Below are 25,683 nucleotides of genomic sequence, written 5' to 3'. Positions count from 1 at the left end.
CGATCTAGGGTTTCGGAGAAGAAAAACCGATCGAAAAACTGATCTAGAAAACCGGAACGGTTTAGAGAAGAAAAGAATCGGAACGATTAGAAGAAAACGATCCGAGGAAAAAGAATAGATGTAGCGCGGGGCAACCTTGGCGAGGTCTCCGGTGAGGGGCTCCGGCGGCGTCGGCGTAGGGCGGCGGCGTGGGCAAGGTGCGGCGGCGGCGGGTGGGGGCGGCGGCGGGTGTGGGGTGGCGGCGGCAAGGTGCGGCGGCGCGGGTGGGTGGGGGTGCGGCGGCGCGGGGTGGGCGGCGGCGGCGGCGGTGACGCAGGGCGCGGTGTGATGCGGCGCGGCGGCGGTGCAAGGCGCGGTGTGGAGGAGAGCTTTGATTTGATGTGTTTAGAGGGGGGGGTGCTTGGGTATTTATATTGGGGAGGGGAGGGGTTTACTTGGGGTAGAGGACAAGGAATTAGAATAGGAGTAGGAAAGATCTAGAAAATAAACGGAGTAGGACTAAAGAAAACGAAATAAGGAAAAGGGGACAAGGGGGCGCCCTAGAATCCTAAAAGGATTCGGTCCTAGCAAGAGGCGGCGGCGGCCGACCGGCTCCTGGCTCGGCGCCTGGCGCCTGGGAGCGCGGCGGTAGGTGGCTTGGCTTGGGCCTTTGGCCCAAGGCGCTGCTCAATTTTTTTTAAATAGTTTCCTCGCGCAGAAAAAAAACAAAAAGGGATCTAAACGAACTCCGAAAAATCTAAAGTAAATTTTCCCCGACTCCTAAAAATGAGCCGAACAAAATGAACTTTTCTCCGGACCTAAAATGCAATTTTTGAAAACGCGCATTTTTCCCTATCCAAATAAAATGCAAATAAACACCGGAAAGCAAAATTGATCTATTTATTATATCTTCATTTTTCCTAAATTTGGGAAAGTCATATTATTCCCTCTCTCATATATTTTGACACCGGAAAAATTATTGAAGATAAAATAAATAAATCAAATGATCCTATTTTCAAAATTCGAGAGAACTCTCAAATATGAAAATAATGAAATCTCCAACTCTCTCCGAGGGTCCTTGAGTTGCGTGAAATTTCTAGGATCAACCAAAATGCAAGAAAATATGATATGCATATGATCTAGTGTATAACATTCCAAATTGAAAATTTGGGATGTTACAAACCTACCCCCCTTAAGATGAATCTCGCCCTCGAGATTCGGGTTGGCTGGAAAATAGGTGAGGGTGGTCTTTGAGCAAATCTTCTTCTCTCTCCCAGGTGGCTTCATCCTCTGAATGGTGGTTCCACTGAACTTTGCAAAACTTGATAACCTTGCTGCGAGTAACTCTACTGGCAACATCGAGAATCTTGACTGGCTTCTCCTCATATGTTAGGTCATCCTTTAACTGAATCGCTTCTAATGGCACTGTATCTCTTAGCGGTACCTCCGCCATCTCGGCGTGACATTTCTTCAGCTGAGAAACATGGAATACATCATGAACTCCTGACAGTCCTTCTGGTAATTCCAACTTATACGCGACTTCTCCCATACGTTTCACGATCTTAAACGGTCCAACGAAATGCGGTGCTAACTTTCCCTTAACTCCAAAGCGCTTAACTCCTCGAAGTGGGGATACTCGAAGGTAAACTCTGTCTCCGGTTTCGTAAACTGTCTCCTTGCGTTTAGAATCTGCATAGCTCTTCTGCCTGGACTGGGCTACCTTGAGCCTATCGCGAATCAACTTAATTTTCCGTTCAGACTCCTTAATCAAATCTGGTCCAAAGAATTGACGGCCTCCAACTTCGTTCCAGGATAATGGTGTCCTGCACCTCCTTCCGAATAAAGCTTCGAAAGGGGCCATCTTCAAACTGGTTTGGTAACTGTTGTTATAAGAAAACTCCGCATACGGCAAGTTTTCGTCCCAACAAGATCCATAATCTAGTGCACAAGCTCTCAGCATATCTTCCAAAATCTGATTGACTTTCTCGGTCTGTCCATCTGTCTGCGGATGAAAAGCTGTGCTGAACTCTAGTCTGGTTCCTAAAGTTTCATGCAACTGATTCCAAAACTTTGAGGTAAATTGGGTTCCTCTATCTGATACGATACTCCTCGGAACTCCATGCAAACAAACGATTCTAGTCATGTATATCTTTGCCAACTTAGCACTGGTGTAAGTGGTCTTAACTGGAATGAAATGTGCTACCTTCGTCAAACGATCAACTACTACCCATACTGAGTCATATCCGGCCTTTCGTCCTGGGTAGCCCTGTGATAAAATCCATGCCTATCTTATCCCACTTCCATTCGGGTATCGGCAGTGGTTGTAACAATCCTGCTGGCTTTTGATGTTCTGCTTTTACTCTCTGACATACGTCACAAACTGCTACATACGCTGCAATATCCTTCTTCATTCTGGTCCACCAGAATGTTTCCTTCAAATCCAAATACATCTTGGTATTCCCTGGGTGAATCGAATATGGTGAATTATGTGCCTCCTGCAAAATCAACTTCCTGATCTCCGGGTCATTGGGCACATAAACACGGTCCTCAAACCATAAGGTGTCGTGCTCATCCTCACGAAATCCCTTTGCTTTTCCTTCGCTCAATTTCTCTTTTATAGCGGCAATCTCTTTGTCAGATTTCTGAGCTTCTCTGATCTTATCCATGAATGTTGACTGAATCTCCAATGCTGCTACATAGCCTCTCGGAACTATTTCCAAACATAGCTCACGAAGGTTTTCTGCTAATTCCTTTGGTATTTTCCCCGTCATTATCGTATTGACATGGCTCTTACGGCTCAATGCGTCAGCTACTACATTAGCCTTTCCGGGATGGTAATGCAATCTCATGTCATAATCCTTGATGAGATCCAACCATCTCCTCTGTCGGAGGTTCAACTCCTTCTGAGTGAAAATGTACTTCAAACTCTTGTGATCCGTGTACACCTCACAATGATTTCCAATGAGGAAATGTCTCCACGTCTTCAATGCATGCACTACGGCTGCTAACTCCAAATCATGCATGGCATAATTCAACTCATGAGGCTTCAGTTGTCGTGATGCATACGAAACAACTCTCCCTTCCTGCATAAGCACTGCTCCAAGTCCTCGACGTGAAGCGTCGCAATACACCTCATAATCCTTGGTCTGATCTGGCAAAATCAATACCGGTGAGGTAACCAATCGTTTCTTCAACTCCTGGAAACTAGCCTCACACTCCTCAGTCCATTTGAACTTAGTATCCTTCTTCAACAACTCCGTCATAGGCTTCGCAATTTTTGAGAAATTCTCAATAAATCTCCGGTAGTATCCTGCGAGTCCAAGAAAACTCCGGATCTCTCCAACTGTTGTTGGTGCTTCCCATTCGATTACGGTCTCAACCTTTGTGGGGTCAACTGCTATACCTTCTCCGGATATAACGTGTCCGAGGAATCCAACTTCCTTCAACCAAAACTCACATTTGCTGAATTTGGCATATAACTGATGTTCCCTTAATTTCTCCAAAACCAAACGCAAATGTTCCTTATGCTCCTCTTCATTCTTTGAATAAACTAGGATGTCATCAATGAACACTACGACGAACTTATCCAAAAACTCCATAAACACTTTGTTCATCAGGTTCATAAAATAGGCAGGTGCGTTAGTCAATCCAAATGACATAACGGTATACTCATACAGTCCATATCTTGTGGTGAATGCTGTCTTAGGTATGTCCTGCTCTCGAATCTTCAACTGATGGTACCCTGATCGCAAATCGATCTTGGAAAACACTTTAGCTCCTTGCAATCGATCAAACAGATCGTTGATCATTGGCAGTGGGTACTTATTCTTGATGGTTACTTCATTCAATCCCCGATAATCTACAACCATCCTTAATGATCCATCCTTCTTTTCCACTAGAAGTACAGGTGATCCCCAAGGTGAAGAACTTGGGCGAATGTAACCTTTATCCAATAACTCCTTAATATGATTCTTAATTTCCACCAAATCCTTTGCTGGCATCCGGTACGGTCGCTTCGATATTGGGCCTGTACCTGACAATAACTCAATCAAAAACTCAATGTCTCTATCCGGTGGCATGCCTGGTAATTCCTCAGGAAATACATCAGGAAAATCCTTTACCACTGGTACTTCCTCCTGCACAACTCCTGTTAGGCAATTCACTTGTGTCCTGTTTGGCACATGCCGGGATACATACTTGATCCTTCTTCCTTCTGGTGTGGTAAGCAAAATTGTCTTACTGGCGCAATCGATATTTCCTCCATACATCGACAGCCAATCCATACCAAGAATCACATCCAGACCTTGGGATTCCAGAATAATTAAATCCGTTGGGAATACATGCCTTCCTATACTGAATGGTACTTGAAAACATCCTTGTCTGGCCATGTATTCTGCTCCTGGCGAGCTTACTAGCATAGGTGTTTTAAGAATCCTAGTGGGCAGGCTATACTTTTCCACAAATCCCCTTGATATGTATGAATGCGATGCACCAGTATCAAAAAGAACGAGTGCAGTAAATGACTTAACCAAAAACTTACCGATTACTGCATCGGGCTGATCTTCAATCTCCTCCACATTAACGTGGTTCACCTGTCCCCTATTGAAAGGGTTCGGCTTCTTCCCAGAGCTTCCATTGCCATTTCCATTCTGGCCTTCAGGACATTCATTGGCATAATGTCCGGTCTTCGAACACTTGAAACAGGTGACTTGACTCAGGTCTCTCTTGGTTGGGGTTGATGGGGTTGTTCGGTTCTGGCCGTTGCTTCCTCCTTTCCCATTACCATTCTTGTGGCCATTATGGTTGTGCGAGCTACCTCCTCCATGGGTGTGCTGAAACTTAAATCCCAGTTTAGGGGTAAAATGGGGCTTCTGCTGGGCTCCAGAGTTATACTTCCCATGTCCATACTTCCTCTTACGGTTCTCAATCTGCTGTTGCTTCCCTTCAATCATGATGGCACGATCTACCAACTCCTGGTAGTTGTTGAAACTTGCTACCATCAACTGCATGCTTAGTTCATCATTCAATCCTTCCAGAAACTTCTCCTGCTTGGCTGCATCCGTAGCAACGTCATCTGGGGCATAACGGGCTAGCTTACTAAACTCCTCCACATACTGGCCAACAGTCCTTCCTCCTTGGCGTAAGTTGCGAAACTCACGCTTCTTTATGTCCATAGCTCCTGCTGAAACATGGGCAGTGCGGAAAGCTTGCTGAAACTGATCCCATGTGACAGTGTCAACTGGGTAAGTGGCTGTGAAATTCTCCCACCATGCTGCCGCGGGTCCGTCAAGCTGGTGTGCGGCAAACTTCACTTTCTCACCATCCGTGCATCCTGCAGTGGTCAACTCCCTTCCTATCTTACGGAGCCAGTCGTCTGCTACTATTGGCTCGGTGCTACTGGAAAACACCGGCGGATTCAGCCTAAGGAAACGGGCTAAGTGGTCAACAGGTGGTGGTGGTGGTGGGTTGTTGTTGTTGTTCTACTGATTCTGAACTAACATCTGCATCAATTGATTCTGCTGCTGGATCAACTGAGTGAGCTCCGGTGGAAATCCATTGTCACGTCTCGGAGGCATCTGAGGGTTTAGAAAAGGCGAGAATTAAGAATAGAGGGGGTCTAAAGGGAAAACACTACCCATATGCACATGAGCAAATGCACACAATTCACTTCAATCAATCAAACAAGGGCTTACAAACGGTCTAACTATCGCAAAAAGTGCTCGACTATAATGTGTTTACATGGGGGAATACTACTACTATCTGGTGGTCATCTAGAAATTTGAACCGGTGGAAGACTCCATGATATCTACTCCAGCTTCGTCTTCAAAGTCGGGTTCACTTGGATCCGAATCGGTGTCGTCGATGATGATGTAGTTGTCCGGACATGCGACGTACTCGTCTTCCTCCTGGGATGCTAACTTCCTCTTGAGTTCTTCAATCTCCTGCTTAAGATCACAATTGTGCCTTGCTAGAGCTACGATCTCGTCCATGTAGTCCTTGCGTGTAGACTTTAGTTCTCCTTCTAGCTCGATGATCCTTGCCTTCGCATTCTTCAATTCTACCATATCATTGCACATCTGGTTCTCATGGCGTCGAATGTGCTGGTTTAACTCCTGGATGAAAGATGCAATGGATCTATCCTTCTTGGTGCTGACTAACTCCCATTGTTCATCACGGCATCCGCAAATCTGGTAGATAGTGTCCTTGAGGTCTTCTTGATAAACTTCTCCAATGCGTCCTATGGTGATATGAGCTGCCATGCTCCTTCCTAGACTCCAGGTTGGTGCATTGAAAACACTATCTATGGGCTTCGTGATTGGCGCGAAAGTTCTTCCCGGAACGTGAGCTTGAATCTTCCAGCGCTCCTCTTCAGGCAGAGTGGCGTTGAAGGTTCCCGTGAAGCTTGGTAATCCAATGTTCAGGTACTTGGTGACTTCCTTCAGGTGAAATCCAAATGGTGTGCCTTCATCCGGTTGAGCGTACTTAATCTTCGCGTGCGTCATCCTAAAAGAGTAGAAAAGATGAGGAGTTAGAAAATGAGAAGAGAAGGGTGATCTATGGCTTTAACTTAGTGGTCGTGTCCTACAGTCAGCGTGTGCTCTGATACCATCTCTGTAGCGACCTGACCCGAATGGATCACGTCTACTATGCTACGGTGTCATCCCTGGATCAGTAATGCTGACACCACACAGTACATCGAGGTTTTATAGCAGAGTTGCAATCACACACTTATTACATCGATGGCTCAAAAAGAACTTATTACAATAAATATGGCTTAAGGCCATATAATATCGATAACAGCGGAAGACTCGGAAGATAAATGGGTCCATCAACTCCAGCGGCATCACTGAGTATAGAACCACGACCTAAACACCTCAATCGTCGTCTGAAAAGTCTGCAACATTAATGTTGCAGCCCGAAAACAGGTCAGCACATGGAATATGCTGGCAAAGTAACACATAGAGAGTAATGGAATGAAACAGCTATACTACATGCATATATGGCTGGTGGAAAGCTCTATGGTTACAGTTTTGCGTAAAGCCAGTTTTTCCCTACTGCAAAGGAATACATTTATTTAACTATCATGGTGGTTGTGAAACATTGAGAATGGTTGACAGCATTCTCAATCCCAATTAAAAGTAATTAAAACCCAATAACATTAATTAGAAGTAACATGTTGAGATTCACAATGATATTCAAGTACTAGATACTCAAGTTGTCCATAACCGGGGACACGTCTAATCATGATTAGTTTGTTACTCTGCAGAGTTTGCGCACTTTTCCCCACATGACTCGATCGCCTCTGTTTGTTTTCTCGCACTACATGGGTTTGAGAAACGGATGACCGAGACATAGTCTTTCAGAAGCACTAGCACCTTACATGTGGGGTAGACCGGTACACCTACATCCCCTACATCTGCTAGTCCACCCCGTAAGAGTTCGCACAACTTAGTCAACTATGCTAGAGCCCATAGTAGCATGTGGCTGCACACGGAAGTTTCTAGCATGAAAGATCTTATGATCCCTTTGAGCCTGGGTGGCGGTCCGAAAAAAAACAGGCAAGTCCTGATAGACATCAGGTGCCTCAATCCACCCAGATGTGTGTTTAAGTTGCCACCTTAGATAAACCATTAAAATTATCAACTCACATCTGTCATGAATATCACTCACCCAATCCACGTCTACTAGCATAGCATGGCATAATAGGCAACGTAGAAGTAACTCCCAAAGGTTTCATAATAATACAGGTAATAGGTACTACCTCATCTACTTCCCATCCCACAATTTATTAGATCCTAATCATGCAATGTGTGAGGATTGATCTAATGCAATAAAACTGGGTTGTAGAAAAGGTATGATCAAAGTGTTACTTGCCTTGCTGATGATCTGCGAGTCCTAGGGTTTCGAAGTAAAGAGCGGCGCAATCCGGGTAATCTATCGCAGACAAACAACAAGCATACAATAAGTACTCATCTAATGCACAGGTAAAACTCGAACAAGAGATCGAACCAGGCTAGTTCAACTTAAGAACTCCGGTTGCAAGAAAGAACGAAAAACAAACGGCGGAAGAAAACAACTCGGTTCTAGCAAGTTGAAACTAGGTCAAAATTTTACTGTAACAAAAGCTTGTTCAAGTTGATTAGATGGAACGGCGGTTTCGAGACGAAACTCCAGGCGCTTGAATCACCTGATTCCGATAAACGAGCGAAAAGAAAGACTAGAAAGAAGATCGGATCTAAGATCGCGATCGCGGAATAAATCCGACGAAAAGAAAAAGAAGAACGGTTAAACGAACGGACGTCGTTAACCTAGAAGAATCCGGTGATCACGTTCGTTAGGACGAACGGTCCAAAGCAACTAAATCGGAGAAGAAAATGAATCCGATCTAGGGTTTCGGAGAAGAAAAACCGATCGAAAAACTGATCTAGAAAACCGGAACGGTTTAGAGAAGAAAAGAATCGGAACGATTAGAAGAAAACGATCCGAGGAAAAGAATAGATGTAGCGCGGGGCAACCTTAGCGAGGTCTCCGGTGAGGGGCTCCGGCGGCGTCGGCGTAGGGCGGCGGCGTGGGCAAGGTGCGGCGGCGCCGCGGGTGCGGGGCGGCAGCACGGGTGTGGGGTGGCGGCGGCAAGGTGCGGCGGCGCGGGTGAGGCGTGGGCAAGGTGCGGCGGCGGCGCGGGTGTGGCGGTGTATGGCGGCGGCTCGGCACGGGTGACGCAGGGCGTGGTGTGATGCGGCGCGGCGGCGGTGCAAGGCGCGGTGTGGAGGAGAGCTTTTATTTGATGTGTTTAGAGGGGGGGGTGCTTGGGTATTTATATTGGGGAGGGGAGGGGTTTACTTGGGGTAGAGGGCAAGGAATTAGACTAGGAGTAGGAAAGATCTAGAAAATAAACGGAATAGGACTAAAGAAAACGAAATAAGGAAAAGGGGACAAGGGGGCGCCCTAGAATCCTAAAAGGATTCGGTCCTAGCAAGAGGCGGCGGCGGCCGACCGGCTCCTGGCTCGGCGCCTGGCGCCTGGGAGCGCGGCGGCTGGGGCGCTAGCGATGGCCTTGGCCTCGGCCGGCTGGTGGCTTGGCTTGGGCCTTTGGCCCAAGGCGCTGCTCAATTTTTTTTTTAAATAGTTTCCTCGCGCAGAAAAAAAAACAAAAAGGGATCTAAACGAACTTCGAAAAATCTAAAGTAAATTTTCCCCGACTCCTAAAAATGAGCTGAACAAAATGAACTTTTCTCCGGACCTAAAATGTAATTTTTGAAAACGCGCATTTTTCCCTATCCAAATAAAATGCAAATAAACACCGAAAAGCAAAATTGATCTATTTATTATATCTTCATTTTTCCTAAATTTGGGAAAGTCATATTATTCCCTCTCTCATATATTTTGACACCGGAAAAATTATTGAAGATAAAATAAATAAATCAAATGATCCTATTTTCAAAATTCGAGAGAACTCTCAAATATGAAAATAATGAAATCTCCAACTCTCTCCGAGGGTCCTTGAGTTGCGTGAAATTTCTAGGATCAACCAAAATGCAAGAAAATATGATATGCATATGATCTAGTGTATAACATTCCAAATTGAAAATTTGGGATGTTACACTTACGAAGCAACACATAAACTAGGGTTCAAGCTTCTGTCACTCTAGCAACCCATCATCTACTTATTACTTACCAATGCCTTCCCCTAGGCCCAAACAATGGTAAAGTGTCATGTAGTCAACGTTCACATAACACCACTAGAGGAAAGTATCGAACGAATACGAAATTCACATGACTACTTATAACAAGACTCCTCCCATGTCCATGGGAACAAACGTAACTACTCACAAATCATATTCATGTTCATAATCAGAAGGGGTATTAATATGCATAAAGGATCTGAACATATGATCTTCCACCGAATAAACCGACTAGCATCAACTACAAGGAGTAATCAACACTACTAGCAACCCGCAGGTACCAATCTGAGGTTTAGAGACAAAGATCGGATACACGAGATGAACTAGGGTTTTAGAGGAGATGATGCTGGTGAAGATGTTGATGGAGATTGACCCCCTCCCGATGAGAGGATCGATGATGATGACGATGATGACGATTTCCCTCGGAGGGGTGTTTCCTAGGCAGAACAGCTCCGCCGGAGCCCTAGATTGGTTCCGCCAAGGTTCCGCCTCGAGATGGCGGCGCTTCGTCCCGAAAGCTTCCTTCTTATTTTTTCCAGGGCGAAATACTTCATATAGCAAAAGATGGGCACTGGAGGCCTGCCAGGTGGCCCACGAGGCAGGGGGCGCGCCCAGGGGGTAGGGCGTGCCCCCACCCTCATGGCCAGGGTGTGGGCCCCCTCTGGTTGATTCTTTCGCCAGTATTTTTTATTATTCCAAAAAGTGCCTCTGTGCAGTTTCAGGACTTTTGGAGTTGTGCAGAATAGGTCTCTAATATTTGCTCCTTTTCCAGCCCAGAATTCTAGCTGCCTGATACGTCTCCAACGTATCTATAATTTTTTATTGTTCCATGCTATATTATATTCTATTTTGGATGTTTAATGGGCTTTATTATACAGTTTTATATTATTTTTGGGACTAACCTATTAACCGAAGGCCCAGCCCGCTGTTTTTGCCTATTTCAGAGTTTCGTAGAAAAAGAATATCAAACGGAGTCCAAACGGAATGAAACCTTCGGGAACGTGATTTTCAGAACGAACGTGATCCAGAGGACTTGGACCCTACGTCAAGACATCAACCAGGAAGGCACGAGGTAGGGGGCGCGCCTACCCCCCCCCCCCAGGCATGCCCTCTGATGCTTCTCCGTCGTATTTATAATTTTTGATTGTTCCATGACAATATTATACAACTTTCATATACTTTTGGCAACTTTTTATATTATTTTTGGGACTAACATATTGATCCAGTGCCCAGTGCCAGTTCCTGTTTGTTGCATGTTTTATGTTTCGCAGAAACCCCATATCAAATGGAGTCCAAATAGGATAAAAACGGATGGATAATTATTTTGGAATATTTGTGATTTTTGGGAAGTAAAATCAACGCGAGACGGTGCCCGAGGTGGCCACGAGGATGGGGCCCACGCCCACTCCAGGCAGGTGTGCCCCTGACCCTCGTGGGCCACCCATAAGGTGGTTGCTGCTCTACTTTGGCCGCAAGAAAGCTAATTTTTGGAAAAAGATCCGGGCGAAAGATTCAACCCAATCGGAGTTACGGATCTCCGGATATAAAATAAACGGTGAAAGGGCAGCAGAGAGAACGCAGAAACAAAGAGAGACAGACAGACAGATCCAATCTCGGAGGGACTCTCGCCCTTCCCATGCCATGGAGACCATGGACCAGAGGGGAAACCCTTCTCCCATCTAGGGAGAAGGTCAAGGAAGAAGAAGAAGGAGGGGGCTCTCTCCCCCTCGCTTCCGGTGGCGCCGGAACGCTGCCGGGGGCCATCATCATCACCGCGATCTTCACCAACACCTCCGCCATATTCACCAACATCTCCATCACCTTCCCCCCTCTATCTACAGCGGTCCACTCTCCCGCAACCCAATGTACCCTCTACTTGAACATGGTGCTTTATGCTTCATATTATTATCCAATGATGTGTTGCCATCCTATGACGTCTGAGTAGATTTTCGTTGTCCTATCGGTGGTTGATGAATTGCTATGATTGATTTAATTTGCTTGTGGTTATGTTGCTGTCCTTTGGTGCCCATCATATGAGCGCGCGCATGGATCACACCATAGGGTTAGTTGTATGTTGATAGGACTATGTATTGGAGGGCAAGGGTGATAGAAGCTTCAGCCTAGCATAGAAATTGATGCATACGGGATTGAAGGGGGACCAATATATCTTAATGCTATGTTGGGTTTTACCTTAATGAACGTTAGTAGTTGCGGACGCTTGCTAATAGTTCCAATCATAAGTGCATAGAATTCCAAGTCAGGGATGACATGCTAGCAGTGGCCTCTCCCACATGATACTTGATATTAGTCTAGTAAAGTAGTCAATTGCTTAAGGGACAATTTCACAACTCCTACCACCAATTTTCCACACTCGCTATATTTACTTTATTGCTTCTTTACCTTAACAGCCCCTACTTTTTATTTACGCGCTCTTTATATTCTTGCAAACCTATCCAAAAACACCTACAAAGTACTTCTAGTTTCATACTTGTTCTAGGTAAAGTAAATGTTAAGCATGCGTAGAGTTGTATCGGTGGTCGATAGAACTTGAGGGAATATTTGTTCTACCTTTAGCTCCTCATTGGGTTCGACACTCTTACTTATCAAAAACGGTTGCGATCCCCTATACTTGTGGGTAATCAAGACCTTTTTCTGGCGCCGTTGCCGGGGAGCAATAGCGTGGGGTGAATATTCTCGTGTGTGCTTGTTTGCTTTATCACTAACTAATTTTTATTTGTTGTTCTTAGTTGTTTTCTATCTTTAGTTATGGGTAGGAAACGCAAAATACCAAAAAAATTAGTTGTACCTACTGAACCAAAGGTTGAAGAACCACTCAAAATCTATCACATTGTTGAAGCTTATTACTTGGATCATCTTCGATCTCTATGTGCTCGTGCTGAAACCCCAACTAGCTTAGTCGAGGGCAAATCTTTAGATGAGCATGCTTGTTTTGTGCGACACCGTATATCTGAAAAGGGGAAAAAATTTCTGGGTCAAATTCATCGTTTGCAATGCTATGCTTGGAATTTATGTTATATATATATGATTTTACTTGTTGTTCTGAAAACCCTAAGAAACACCTTCCCTACCAATGGGAGTTTATTGATAATGGAATCTTATCCTCATATGCTAAGGGTGTTTATAATTACTACGATGTTCAACAAATTGAAGAATTTGTTGCTTTTAAGGGTGCTTATGAAATTTCTTCTTTGATTGAAAAGTATGATGCTACTCTTTACAAATCTGAAAAATTTGCCATACTTAAATATTGCTATGATAATTATGCTTCTAATGCCTATGTTGAACCATATATTGAGGACTACTCTGCTGTCCAAGAAGAGACTAATATTTTGCAGGAGTCTATGGAAGAAGAAGTTGATGAAACTGTGAGCTCATTGGGTGAAAAAGATGATGAGGAGAGCGAAGAACAAAAGGAGGAAGAGCGGATTAGCTACCCGTGCCCACCTTCTAATGAGAGTAACTCTTCAACTCATACATTGTTTAATTTCCCTTCGTGCTTACCTAAGGATGATTGCTATGATGATTGTTATGATCCCGTTGATTCTCTTGAAATATCCCTTTTTGATGAACTTGATGCTTGCTATGCTTGTGGCCAAGATGCCAATATGAGTTATGCTTATGGAGATGAACTTGATATAGTTCCTTATGTTAAACATGAAATTGTTGCTATTGCACCCATGCATGATAGTCCTATTATCTTTTTGAATTCTCCAAACTACACTATATCGGAGAAGTTTGTGCTTACTAAGGATTATATTGATGGGTTGCCTTTTACCATTACACATGATGATTTTGATGAATATAATATGCATGTGCTTGCTGATCCTACTTGCAATTATTATGAGAGAGGAACTATATCTCCACCTCTCTATGTTTCCAATATGATAAAATTGCAAGAAACTGTTTATACTATGCATTGGCCTTTACTGGGTGTGCATGAATTGTTCTTTTATGACATGCCGATGCATAGGAAGAGAGTTAGACTTCGTCATTGCTTGATATATGTTACTTTGTGCTCACTACTAAATGCCAAATCATTGTTAATTAAAATTGGCTTTGATACACCTTGGGATCCGGGTGGATTCATTACTTGAGCACTATATGCCTAGCTTAATGGCTTTAAAGAAAGCGCTTCCAGGGAGACAACCCGGAAGTTTTTGAGAGTCATTTATTTCTGTTGAGTGCTTTCATATAGTTTAAAAACAAAAAAAAATAAAGAGGGGAACCCAAAACTTTTTCAAAAAGGAAAGTGAAAGTGAGAGAGACAAGCATGGTTGAAGTGGGGAGCTCCTTGGACTTTTTTCATGCTCACGGGAACTTTGTGAGTCTTGATTACAGAAACTTTTCAATAAAAATAATTATCCCCTTGTACAATTCCATTGTATTATAAAAATAATGTGCCAAGATTTGCCTTTAGGATGTTTACAATGCTTGTTGGTTTGTGCGGTGCAGGATAGAAACTTTGTCTGTAGTGCGTGATTTTACATTTTTTACTGGAACGTCAAATAGTTCTGAAAAATTTTTCACTGTCTTTCTATACAAATTTTTTATTTTTCCTAATTTTGGCAGGATTTTTCAAGTATCAGAAGTATGGTGAATGTTTAGATTGTTACAGACTGTTCTGTTTTAGACAGATTCTGTTTTTGATGCATAGTTTGCTTGTTTTGATGAAACTATCAATTTCTATCAGTGGATTAAGCCATGGAAAAGCTATATTACAGTAGACACAATGCAAAAACAAAATATTAATTGGTTTGCAACAGTACTTAGAGTTGTGATTTTCTTTATTATACTAAAGAATCTTACCGAGTTTTCCGTTGAAGTTTTGTGTGGATGAAGTGTTCGATGATCGAGGAGGTCTCGATGTGAGAAGAAGGAAGAGAGGCAAGAGCTCAAGCTTGGGGATTCCCAAGGCACCCCAAGTAAATATCCAAGGATACTCAAGTGTCTAAGCTTGGGGATGCCCCGGAAGGCATCCCCTCTTTCTTCAACAAGTATCAGTATGTTTTCGGATTCGTTTCATTCATGCGATATGTGCAATCTTGGAGCGTCTTTTGCATTTAGTTTTTATTTTTATTTTATGCACCATGCTGGTATGAGATAGTCCTTGGTTTATTTATAGAATGCTCTATGCACTTCACTTATATCTTTTGAGTATGGCTTTATAGAATGCTTCATGTGCTTCACTTATATCATTTGAAGTTTGGATTGCCTGTTTCTCTTTACATAGAAAACCGCCATTTGTAGAATGCTCTTTTGCTTCACTTATATTTGTTAGAGCATGGGCATATCTTTTGTAGAAAGAATTAAACTCTCTTGCTTCACTTATATCTATTTAGAGAGATGACAGGAACTGGTCATTCACATGGTTAGTTATAAAATCCTACATAAAACTTGTAGATCATTGAGTATGATATGTTTGATTCCTTGCAATAGTTTTGCGATATAAAGGTGGTGATATTAGAGTCGTGCTAGTTGAGTAATTGTGAAATTGAGGAATACTTGTGTTGAGGTTTGCAAGTCCCGTAGCATGCACGTATGGTGAACCATTATGTAACAAAGTCGGAGCATGAGGTGTTCTTTCATTGCTTTCCTTATGAGTGGCGGTCGAGGACGAGCGATGGTCTTTTCCTACCAATCTACCCCCTAGGGGCATGCGTATTAGTACTTTGCTTAGAGGGCTAATAAACTTTTGCAATAAGTATATGAGTTCTTTATGACTAATGTGAGTCCATGGATTATACGCACTCTCACGCTTCCATCATTGCTAGCCTCTTCGGCACCGTGCATTGCCCTTTCTCACCTCGAGAGTTGGTGCGAACTTCGCCGGTGCATCCATACCCCGTGATACGATACACTCTATCACACATAAGCCTCCTTATATCTTCCTCAAAACAGCCACCATACCTACCTATCATGGCATTTCCATAGCCATTCCGAGATATATTGCCATGCAACTTCCATCATCATCATATACATGACTTGAGCATTTATTGTCATATTGCTTTGCATGATCGTAAGATAGCTAGCATGATGTTTTCATGGCTTGTCCGTTCTTTTGATGTCATTGCTACGCTAGATCATTGCACATCCCGGTACACCGCCGGAGGCATTCATATAGAGTCATATCTTTGTTCTAGTATCGAGTTGTAATATTGAGTTGTAAGTAAATAAAAGTGTGATGATCATCATTATTAGAGCATTGCCCAAGTGAGGAAAGGATGATGGAGACTATGATTCCCCCACAAGTCGGGTTGAGACTCCGGACGAAAAAAAAAGAAGAGAAAGGCCAAAAAAGAGAAGGCCCAAAAAAATAAAAAAAAGAGAAAAAAATAAAAAATGAGAGAAAAAGAGAGAAGGGGCAATGTTACTATCCTTTTACCACACTTGTGCTTCAAAGTAGCACCATGTTCTTCATATAGAGAGTCTCTTGAGTTATCACTTTCATATACTAGTGGGAATTTTCATTATAGAACTTGGCTTGTATATTCCGATGATGGGCTTCCTCAAATGCCCGAGGTCTTCATGAGCAACCAAGTTGGATGCACACCCACTTAGTTTTCAGTTTGAGCTTTCATATACTTATAGCTCTAGTGCATCCGTTGCATGGCAATCCCTACTCCTTACATTGACATCAATTGTGGGCATCTCCATAGCCTGTTGATTAGCCGCATCGATGTGAGACTTTCTCCTTTTTTTGTCTTCTCCACACAACCTCCATCAACATATGCTATTCCACCTATAGTGCTATATCCATGGCTTGCGCTCATGTATTGCGTGAGGGTTGAAAAGGCTGAAGCGCGTTAAAAAGTATGAACCAATTGCTCGACTTGTCATCGGGGTTGTGCATGATTTGAATGCTTTGTGTGGTGAAGATGGAGCATAGCCAGACTATATGATTTTGTAGGGATGAGCTTTCTTTGGCTATGTTATTTCGATAAGACATAATTGCTTGTTTGGTATGCTTGAAGTATTATTGTTTTTATGTCAAATGATAGACTATTGCTTTGAATCACTCATGTCTTAACATTCATGCCATGATTAGATACATGATCAAGATTATGCTAGGTAGCATTCCACATCAAAAATTATCTTTTTTATCATTTACCTAATCGAGGACGAGCAGGAATTAAGCTTGGGGATGATGATACGTCTCTGTCGTATCTATAATTTTTGATTGTTCCATGCCAATATTATACAACTTTCATATACTTTTGGCAACTTTTTATATTATTTTTGGGACTAACATATTGATCCAGTGCCCAGTGCCAGTTCCTGTTTGTTGCATGTTTTATGTTTCGCAGAAACCCCATATCAAACGGAGTCCAAACGGGATAAAAATGGATGGAGAATTATTTTGGAATATTTGTGATTTTTGGGAAGTAAAATCAACGCGAGACGGTGCCCGAGGTGGCCATGAGGGTGCACTACGAAAAAGACACATCCGTGACATTTTGGGCCGAACGAAATTTTTTTCTGTCATACATATGACACTTCTATGACGATAATTGTGACAAAACCCAGTATCATCATAGATGTGGTGGGCTCCTACTTCTATGACAAAAATCATGAAAGAAAATGGGCTTTTCGTCCTGGGCAGGCCGGAGACGCAGCTGCATGACATTCTTTGGGCCGTCCATGACGGAAAAAACCGTGGTAGAAGCGAGGGGGCGGAAAATTTCGGGGAGTTCCCGGTTACGGTGGGAGGTCGGGGGCCGAGCGATGCGTGTTTCTCTCGTACACGTACGCGCATGTGTGTGAGGCATTGGCTCTAACTGAACCGGAGCGAGGCGTTGGGCTCTAACTGAACCCGAGCGCTTGCACTCCAGGCTACGCATTACTGAACTGAAGTGATCGATTGATGGCTGTTAACTGAATCCGATCGAGCGATTCCTTCGCTACTGCTGCTAACTAAAGCCGATCGATGCTGCCTCTGGGATGAACAATGAGCGCTGCGGGGGGGGGGGGGGTTGGATGAACAGTGAGCCGTGGCGTTGCCTCTGGATGAACAGGACCCCGTGGTGTGGTGGAGGGTTGGATGAACAGTAGACGATGGAGGGGTGCCCGTGGAGGGGTGGTTGAACAGGACCCCATGGTGTGGAGGGCTGGATGAACAGTAGACGTTGGAGGGATGCCCATGGAGGGGTGGTTGAACAGGACCCTGTGGTGTGGAGGGCTGGATGAACTATAGACGATGGAGGGGTAGTTGAACAGTAGCCGGTGGAGTAGCGCGCGGTGGAGGCTGTATGAACAGGAGCCCGTGGAGGCTGGAGGAGGTCGACGGTAGCCCGTGGAGGCTGGAGGAGGTCGACGGTGGAGATGAACAGTATCCTGTGGAGTCCCGTTTTGCGGTACGCCACACCCCTCCCGATCAACAGGACCCCCGTTTCGACCGTAGCGCTCCAACACAAGTCCGTTTCCTCCGTTTTGCGGTACGCCACACCCCTCCCGATCAACAGGACCCCCGTTTCGACCGTAGGAGGTCCGTTTCCTCCGTTCTGCGGTACACCACACCCCTCCCGATCAACAGGACCCCGTTTCGACCGTGGCCGGTCGAACACAAGGCTGTTTCCTCCGTTCTGCGGTACGCCAGGCCTCGTTTCCATCGCATGTTCCGTCCAAGCCCTCCCCATGAACACGACCACGCATTCCGTTCCAACCCAGCCGGTTGGCTCCCACGCGTTCCGTTGCCTCCCGATGAACACGAAGCATTCCGTTTCCTCCCCATGAACACGACGATGACGTTGTTTCTCCGTTCCGACCCAGCCATGTACACGAGCCCTCGCCGTACGTATGCACGAGTAGGCATTCGAGACCCCGCCCGTATGTACACATACGTGGCCGTATTTTCTTTCTTGCACCCTGGCCGCTGTACGTACGTGTACATGCTACGCGCGCGCCTCTACTACGACACGCGCGCGCCTCTACATCGACCAGTATGTACGTACACGTTCGCGACCAGAATGACAACGCTACATACGCTTCGACCAGGTGGGTCCTGACTGTCAGGCACTTCCTTGCCTGCGAAGATGTAGCTGGTGGGTCCCAACAGTCAGGGGGGGCGAATCGTTTTGTTTTGTTTTTTGCCCGGACGCACTTCCTTGCGTGCGAAGGTGTAGCTGCTGGGTCCCAGCAGTCAGGGGAGCAAATCGTTTTTTCTTTTTTTTGCCCGGACACACTTCCTTGCGATTGAAGGTGTAGCTGGTGGGTCCCAGCAGTCGGGGGGTGAATCATTTTTTTTTGAACGCACTTCCTTGCGTGCGAAGATGTAGCTGGTGGGTCCCAGCAGTCAGGGGTGCGAATCATTTTTTTCGGACGCACTTCCTTGCATGCGAAGATGTAGCTCGTCGGTCCCAGCAGTCAGGGGGCGAATCATTTTTTTGCGAAATACGGTGGCCCGTCCGGTGGGTCCCCGCTGTCAGGTGGAGGAATAATTATTTTGCGTGTAATAAGGAGGCACTTCCTTGGGGCTGCCGTGGACCCAGTTGTCAGCCTCTCCACGTACAGTCCACGTCTGATGGAAGTCGTTACTTGACCACGTTGACCACGACGCACCGAGAGCACCAGGGCGGTGGACGACGGCGAGGCCTAGGAAGGGGACGACGCGGAGCCGGGGAAGACGCGACAGTGGATGCACACGCGGAGAGGAGTACGAGGTTTCACTGGTTCGGTTGCGCTGCCGTCGCCGCAGAATAACAGGGGGTGTGGGTGAGTGGAGGGATGGCCTGGCCAGCAGTGGGAGTAGTAGGGGGTAGTGAGGCCTCCGCGGCAGCACAGTCGGCCACGGGAGGCAGGAGCAGGCGGCACGACCGGCGCTACTTTGGGCAGCTGGAGCAAGAAGACCAGAGGTTGAAGAAGCACGACGGCCGTTGGATGGACATCGTACGGTCACTGCAGCTAGAATCGTTTATATTGACTAAGTTGACAAAGCCCTTGGTACGTCAACTTAGTAGGCCCATAGGTCAGCTTCCGAAACGGTGCGCCCTAGATGTCAGTGGGGAGGAATCATTTTTTGGGTGGGTGAAGCTAGAATATCCGAGATTGAAGAAGAAGCACGGCATCCGTTGGATGGACATCCAACGGCCACTGCTGCTAGAACCGTGTGTTGACTATAAGTTGACAAAGCCTTGCATACGCGTCAACTCTGTTTTTTAGGGGACGCGTCAACTTAGTAAGGCCAGAAGTGTGTGGCAGAGAACTTATAGCCCATTTGAGATTTGTAAGAATGTGTAGCCCATTTTTGAATTCTAATGGAATTTACTACAGCCCATTTACAGTTTGTTAAAAGTACAGCCCATTTCACCCAAGCGTTCAAAACAGAATTCAATAAAATTTCCCACATTTTGATGGGATCCGGAATATTTTTATCTCGAAATTTCTAGTCAGATTAAATACAATTTCAATATAAATTTATATTACGTAAAAATCCAACGAAACATTGCGCTCGCAACAATTAATGAAATTAAAATTTTCAATATCTAAAAATAATATTTTCTAAAGTAATCACGTGTTAGGTGCATTTTTATAGTTATTGCCCAGTTTTTTTTAATTACATCCCATTTATTATTTCTTAAAGCCCATTTTCTTGTTAAGCCTAATGCATCCCTCCTAGGAAAGATTTGCAGCCCAGCGGGGCGGAGAATAACAACTTGACCTTGCCTGGGTATTCCTAAAAAAGTATAGCTGGGCTAGCCATTTTCAGCTTGAAAAAATGGTTTAATTTGAAAAATGCCACTCCAAATTTAGCGATTCCGAGAAATGCCACTGCAATTTCCAAACTTTGAAAAAATGCCATTTCATACCATTTCTAGTGGCATTTTTCGAAGTCTGCACTGGGGTTTTTCAAAGTTTGCAAAAATTGCAGTGGCATTTTTCAAAGTCTGGAAATTGCAGTGGCATTTTTATGACTCACCATAATTGGAGTGGCATTTATCTAATTAACCCAAAAAATTAATATCTGGGCTGGATATCTGGCCTGGGCTAGACGGGCCACAGCCCGCCCAGTTAATACCTGCAGCGATGTTTTCATTGTTGTTCAGAGGAGAAAAATTAATATCTAGGCTAAACATCGAAAAACTCTCCAGTGCTCACACCTCAAAAACACAAATACTGCTCGAGCTGCTTGGTCCCAGCTGTCGGCCGCTTCTTGTGCAATTCTCTCGTTTATTGACTACTACATAGGTTGACAATGGTGTGGGACTGTGATGTCAGGAAACCAGGAGGTAGCAAAATAAATTATAGTTATATATTTATATAATAAGGAGGCACTTGCGTACATGAGGCCATGGACCTGGTCCCCATTGTCATCCTCTCCAAGTAAAGTCATCTCCTCGCACGTGCGCTCTTTCCGCCCGAAACAGTCAGCGCCGCCCGCCCCGCTTCCCGGTGCAGGCGATTGCTCTGCCTTTAAACGACACAAGTGTCGTCCGTCCGTCCATCTGCCACCCACATTAATGATACGTGGTTGCCGAGGCGGCTACTCCGGTGCCACACGTCCGTCCCTCCGCCAGCCCACCATTGCTATATAAACTGCTGCGCCGGCCATAGCCGCAGTCATCCGCGTCCGTTCCCTTTCTCCTGTCCACACTACTACTGCCCACCATGGCTTCCTCATGCTCCTGCGCTCTTCGGGACGGGCAGACGACGAACCACAAGGAGATGGCAGCCATTGCTGCCGACCGGCTGGCCGGCAGGCAGCCAGAGGACGACGACGTCCCAATGGAGAACATGGTAGTCGATGATCCGGCGCCAACCCCCTCCTCCGCGCCATCCTCGCTGGTGCATTGCACCATGACCATGGGCGAGGCCCGTGCCCAATATATGGACAGTGTGAGGCAGATGCGTCAGGAGCAGTTCCGGGAGGCGCAGGCCAACGCCGCCTACAACCACGATCTCCTCCAGGAGCACCTGCAGGCGGAGGAGCAGATTGCCGCAGAGCGGGCGGAGCAGGAGGCGCTGCTCGACTCATACCGCTCCGCCCGCAAGGGCCGCCTCGAGCGCTGGCGGTACCGCATGCGGGTGGCGGAGGCTGCGGCCGCCTACAAAGAGGCTAGCAAAGAGGGCGATGAAGCAGGCGAGGCGCTGTTTGGCAAGACCGAGGACAAGGCAGAGGACAATGCCGGCTCCGACGAGTCCCCGCTCCGCTGGCGTCGACGAGGCCCTGCTCCGCCGAGGCCCCGCGGCGCCAACAACGAGGCAGAGGACACCGCCGGCTCCACCGAGGCCCCGCCCCGCCAACAACAAGGCAGAGGACATCGCCGGCTCAGCCGAGGCCCCACCCTACTGGCAACGCGGGGGAGGATTTCCACCGCTCCGCTGAGGCACCGCCCGCTGGCAACGAGACAGAGGACATCGTTGGCTCCGCCGAGGCCCCGCCCCGCTGCCAACGAGGCCGCGCCACATAGAAAACGAGGAAGAGTAGAACATGGTAGGTCGCCGCCGCTCGGGTCCAAGTAAGGCCACCGCTGCTACCCTCCGGTTGAAGCCAAGCTAGGCGGGTTGACCATTGACGGCCGGTTAGCTTCTTGGCAGTGACGTGGAGTCGGAGAGCTGCGTTGGAGAAGAACGCTGCTTCTCCTTAACTGCTGGTGCAGTTGGCTGACTGGCACGTGGGCCCAACAGGCCACATGTCAGTTACACAACTGCGCCTGCAGTTAAGTCACTGAAGCTTCTGTTCGGCTCAGCGGGACACAGGTGGGTAGCTTCGGTTAATTAATTATACCTCCAGCGCACCCCTTTTTAGTTGAAGAATGTATGAAATGTAATGAAATCCGGCATGTTTATATGAAATCCAACCGTGTATGAATGGATTTATTTCAATTAGTTCGAATTCCTGTATCACTGGCATTGGATGAACATGCAAAACAATACGTACTAGCATTATTCCCAGGGTGATCACCTCGTTTGCAGCAGTTTCACATGTACTCCCTCCGGTCCTTTCTAGTCTGCATACAAGTTTTGTCTGCAGTCAAAGTATCTCTACTTTGACCAATCTAATACAAAAAAGTATGCACTTTCACAATGTGCGAAGTAAAAAGGAATAAAAGGAGTACAAAGAGTTTGAGCAGCTTTTTAGCGTTTCTGTTCATTGCAATCAAACACACAGGCCTAACAATTCATAGAGAACATTCAAAACAATCGATGATTATGCATCTCAGCGACTCACATGTCAGAGGCAATATTTACTTCACAACTAAAGAATAAATAAAAAATTGATCGACGCTGCTGACAGCAAAGGGCGTCCCATTCGAAAATATCAAACGCATGTCTTGCTAAAATCAATGAGCAAAATTTGACAAGGTTGTCCCATTCCAAAATATCAAATGCCTACGATTGTGGAATGGGCAGGGTTTGCCATCAGTTCGGACATTGACATGGCACCTCGTGCTAAATAAACCAGCTGTTCTTTTTGTGTAGTTCCACCAAAATCAACCAAATTCGCGTGTAGCTTGTATGATTTCTCCCTTATATGTTGCAACGCCTTGAACTTATCGGCACCTCCGTTCTTGTGGTGGAAATGAATGATTCAATGTATTCATGAACATTTTGTGCAGTTCCCATTAAAATGTAGCTGAGCACCCCTGTTTGCACAAATACAAAAAAGTGATTAGTATAAAGCAAACTGTACTATGAATTGACAGTTTCAACAGGCACATACATGGTCCATGTAGAGCACACTTTTAGAAAAATGGAACTCACCAGAAAGAATCCTAGAACAACATTGTACTTGCGTATCACAGCAAAAAAATGGAGATTTGTCAGTCCTTCTGAGCTGAAGTTAGTTTGGTCTTGTGGGGAGTAATGTAACCATCCTTCAACTGCTCCTTCTAATGAGAAGATAGACAGGGCTTCTTCATCCTAGCATAATCGGAACAAGTCACTTCACGTACTCCATATTCTTCTTCAGAGGAAGATGATCCTGTTGTGCAAAGACAAGAGGACTACTAAATGCTAGCATCCCTGTTTGCTCGAAAAAAAGGAAAGGAAATATTTAAAATAGCACAGATGAAGCACTTCTCAAGGACAATACCACTTTTTCATGACAGTATCTAAATAGTAGCACAACACCAATAGAGATGACAAAGCTCAATCATATGGATGAAATCAGTGGGCGAGTACCAACCTTTGTCAGGAGGCTTATTGTGTAGAGCATATAGATGAAGCACTTCTCCAGAACCATCTGTTGCTATCTACGGTGGTGGCCATGCTTACTATATACTCCTCGATTAGTTTAATTTTCCAACATCTTCTTGTGCAATTTCACTAAAATATATGGTATCTTCAAAGAAGATCCATGTTTGCACAAGTAGAGATAATTACATATTATATTAAGAGTGGCATCAAATCAGTGGCAAAACAATTGCTCATTCCAGCCATAGCAATAAATTAAGATGCAAAACTATATCATTACTTGCGTCATCACAGTTCCAGTGCTTCGTTACATCACCGGGAGTTGATTTTTGTTTTTCTTCCACTTGTTCTTCCACTTCATCTCTTGGTTCAATAACAGACAAGCTTCGCCTTCAATGTAAGATTTGGCATGTCAATTAGGGAGCACAAGTATAGTACTAAACTTAATTTTCTTATGAAAGTTGCAAAATACAGGCCAGCAGTTGTGAAATATCCTTATCTTACCTCAATGGGATATTACGGTGCACATACAGATTGGAAGTCTTGTCTCCATTTGTGCAGTTCACTAAAATCAAGCAACATTATCATACAAGTAGCACAACATATGAAAGCACACTGCAGAATCATGTGAAAGAAGGCTAGTACTGACCTCTCATGATGTGGAATTCAAAAAACTCACAAGAAGAAGATCTTAACCAAATTCGCCTTAACGGATAGGAAGTAAGATCTCCCCTTGTGCAGTTCCACTAAGATCAAGCAATCAAGCAACGTTGTCGGTGTGACATTTTGGTTGAACTGCACAAAACACTCTTAAAACAAAAGTGTTTTGTGCAGTGCAACAAAAGGTCACAATGGCAATGAGGTGAAGTAGATAACGCTGTTTACACAGAGGTGCAAAGGAAACAATTAGTGCTCAATAATGGTGGATGACACAGAAGCCAACAAAAAGAAGCATCTACCTTATCTAAATGGGAATGAAAGCAAGACAGTAGCATTTCTCATACGGTGGCATTGATTAACATTAACATAGAGATTATATTAACAATAAAATTCGTTAAACATGTAATTTGCTTTTAACTGTGGCATTGCATCAATTTTCCAGCGGCATTATTAGAGGGTGTTTGTTTACAGGGACATTTTGGTGTAGGGACTAAAAAACTCCGTGTCAGTCCCATCTAAACCAAACAGGAGGGACTTTTAGGGACTAAAAGTGGGCATTTGGGACTAAAGAAAGAAGACCCCGAGGGAGTCTTTTTGGGACTTTTTCCAATAGTTGCCCCTGCCACGCATCGCATCTTGTTTCTATTAGTTCATTACTAGGGGTAACATGGTGTTTTAGCATGTCATTTAATAACCTCTAGTCCATGTTTAGTCCCTGGAACCAAGCAGGTAGGGACTAGGGAGTTTTTAACCAAACAGGGCCTTAGATTAACAACAGCTAATGAGTTGCACGGGACAATGGACGCACCAGCACCATGTGCATCTACCGATGTACTGTGGTCATGCACAGTCTGTTGCAACAAAGAACAAACAACCAAGGAGCATATTTGTGTTGGTCCCAGTTTTGTTATCTTTAGACACCTTTTCCTATGTGAGCGCAGCAAATCTAGTCCTACTCAAACTCTACAGCCTTGTCCCTTCCTTTCCTTTTTGAACTAGTACTTTCGCCCCTTCCTTTCCTCTTTGAACCACGTCCTAGATTTATGCGATACAACTTTCCCCACTACTTTCCCCCATTCCTTTCCTCTTTGAACCACGTCCTAGATTCATGCTATACAACTTTCCCCCTTCATTTCTTCTTTGAACCACGTCCTAGACTCATGCTATATACAACTTTTCCCACTACTTTCCCCCACTCCTTTCCTCTTTG

The sequence above is a fragment of the Triticum urartu genome, chromosome 7 (assembly GCF_003073215.2).
Source record: "Triticum urartu cultivar G1812 chromosome 7, Tu2.1, whole genome shotgun sequence".
Classification (NCBI taxonomy): domain Eukaryota; kingdom Viridiplantae; phylum Streptophyta; class Magnoliopsida; order Poales; family Poaceae; genus Triticum; species Triticum urartu.
The sequence above is the reverse complement of the archived record's forward strand: the minus strand, read 5'-3'. Positions refer to the sequence as shown.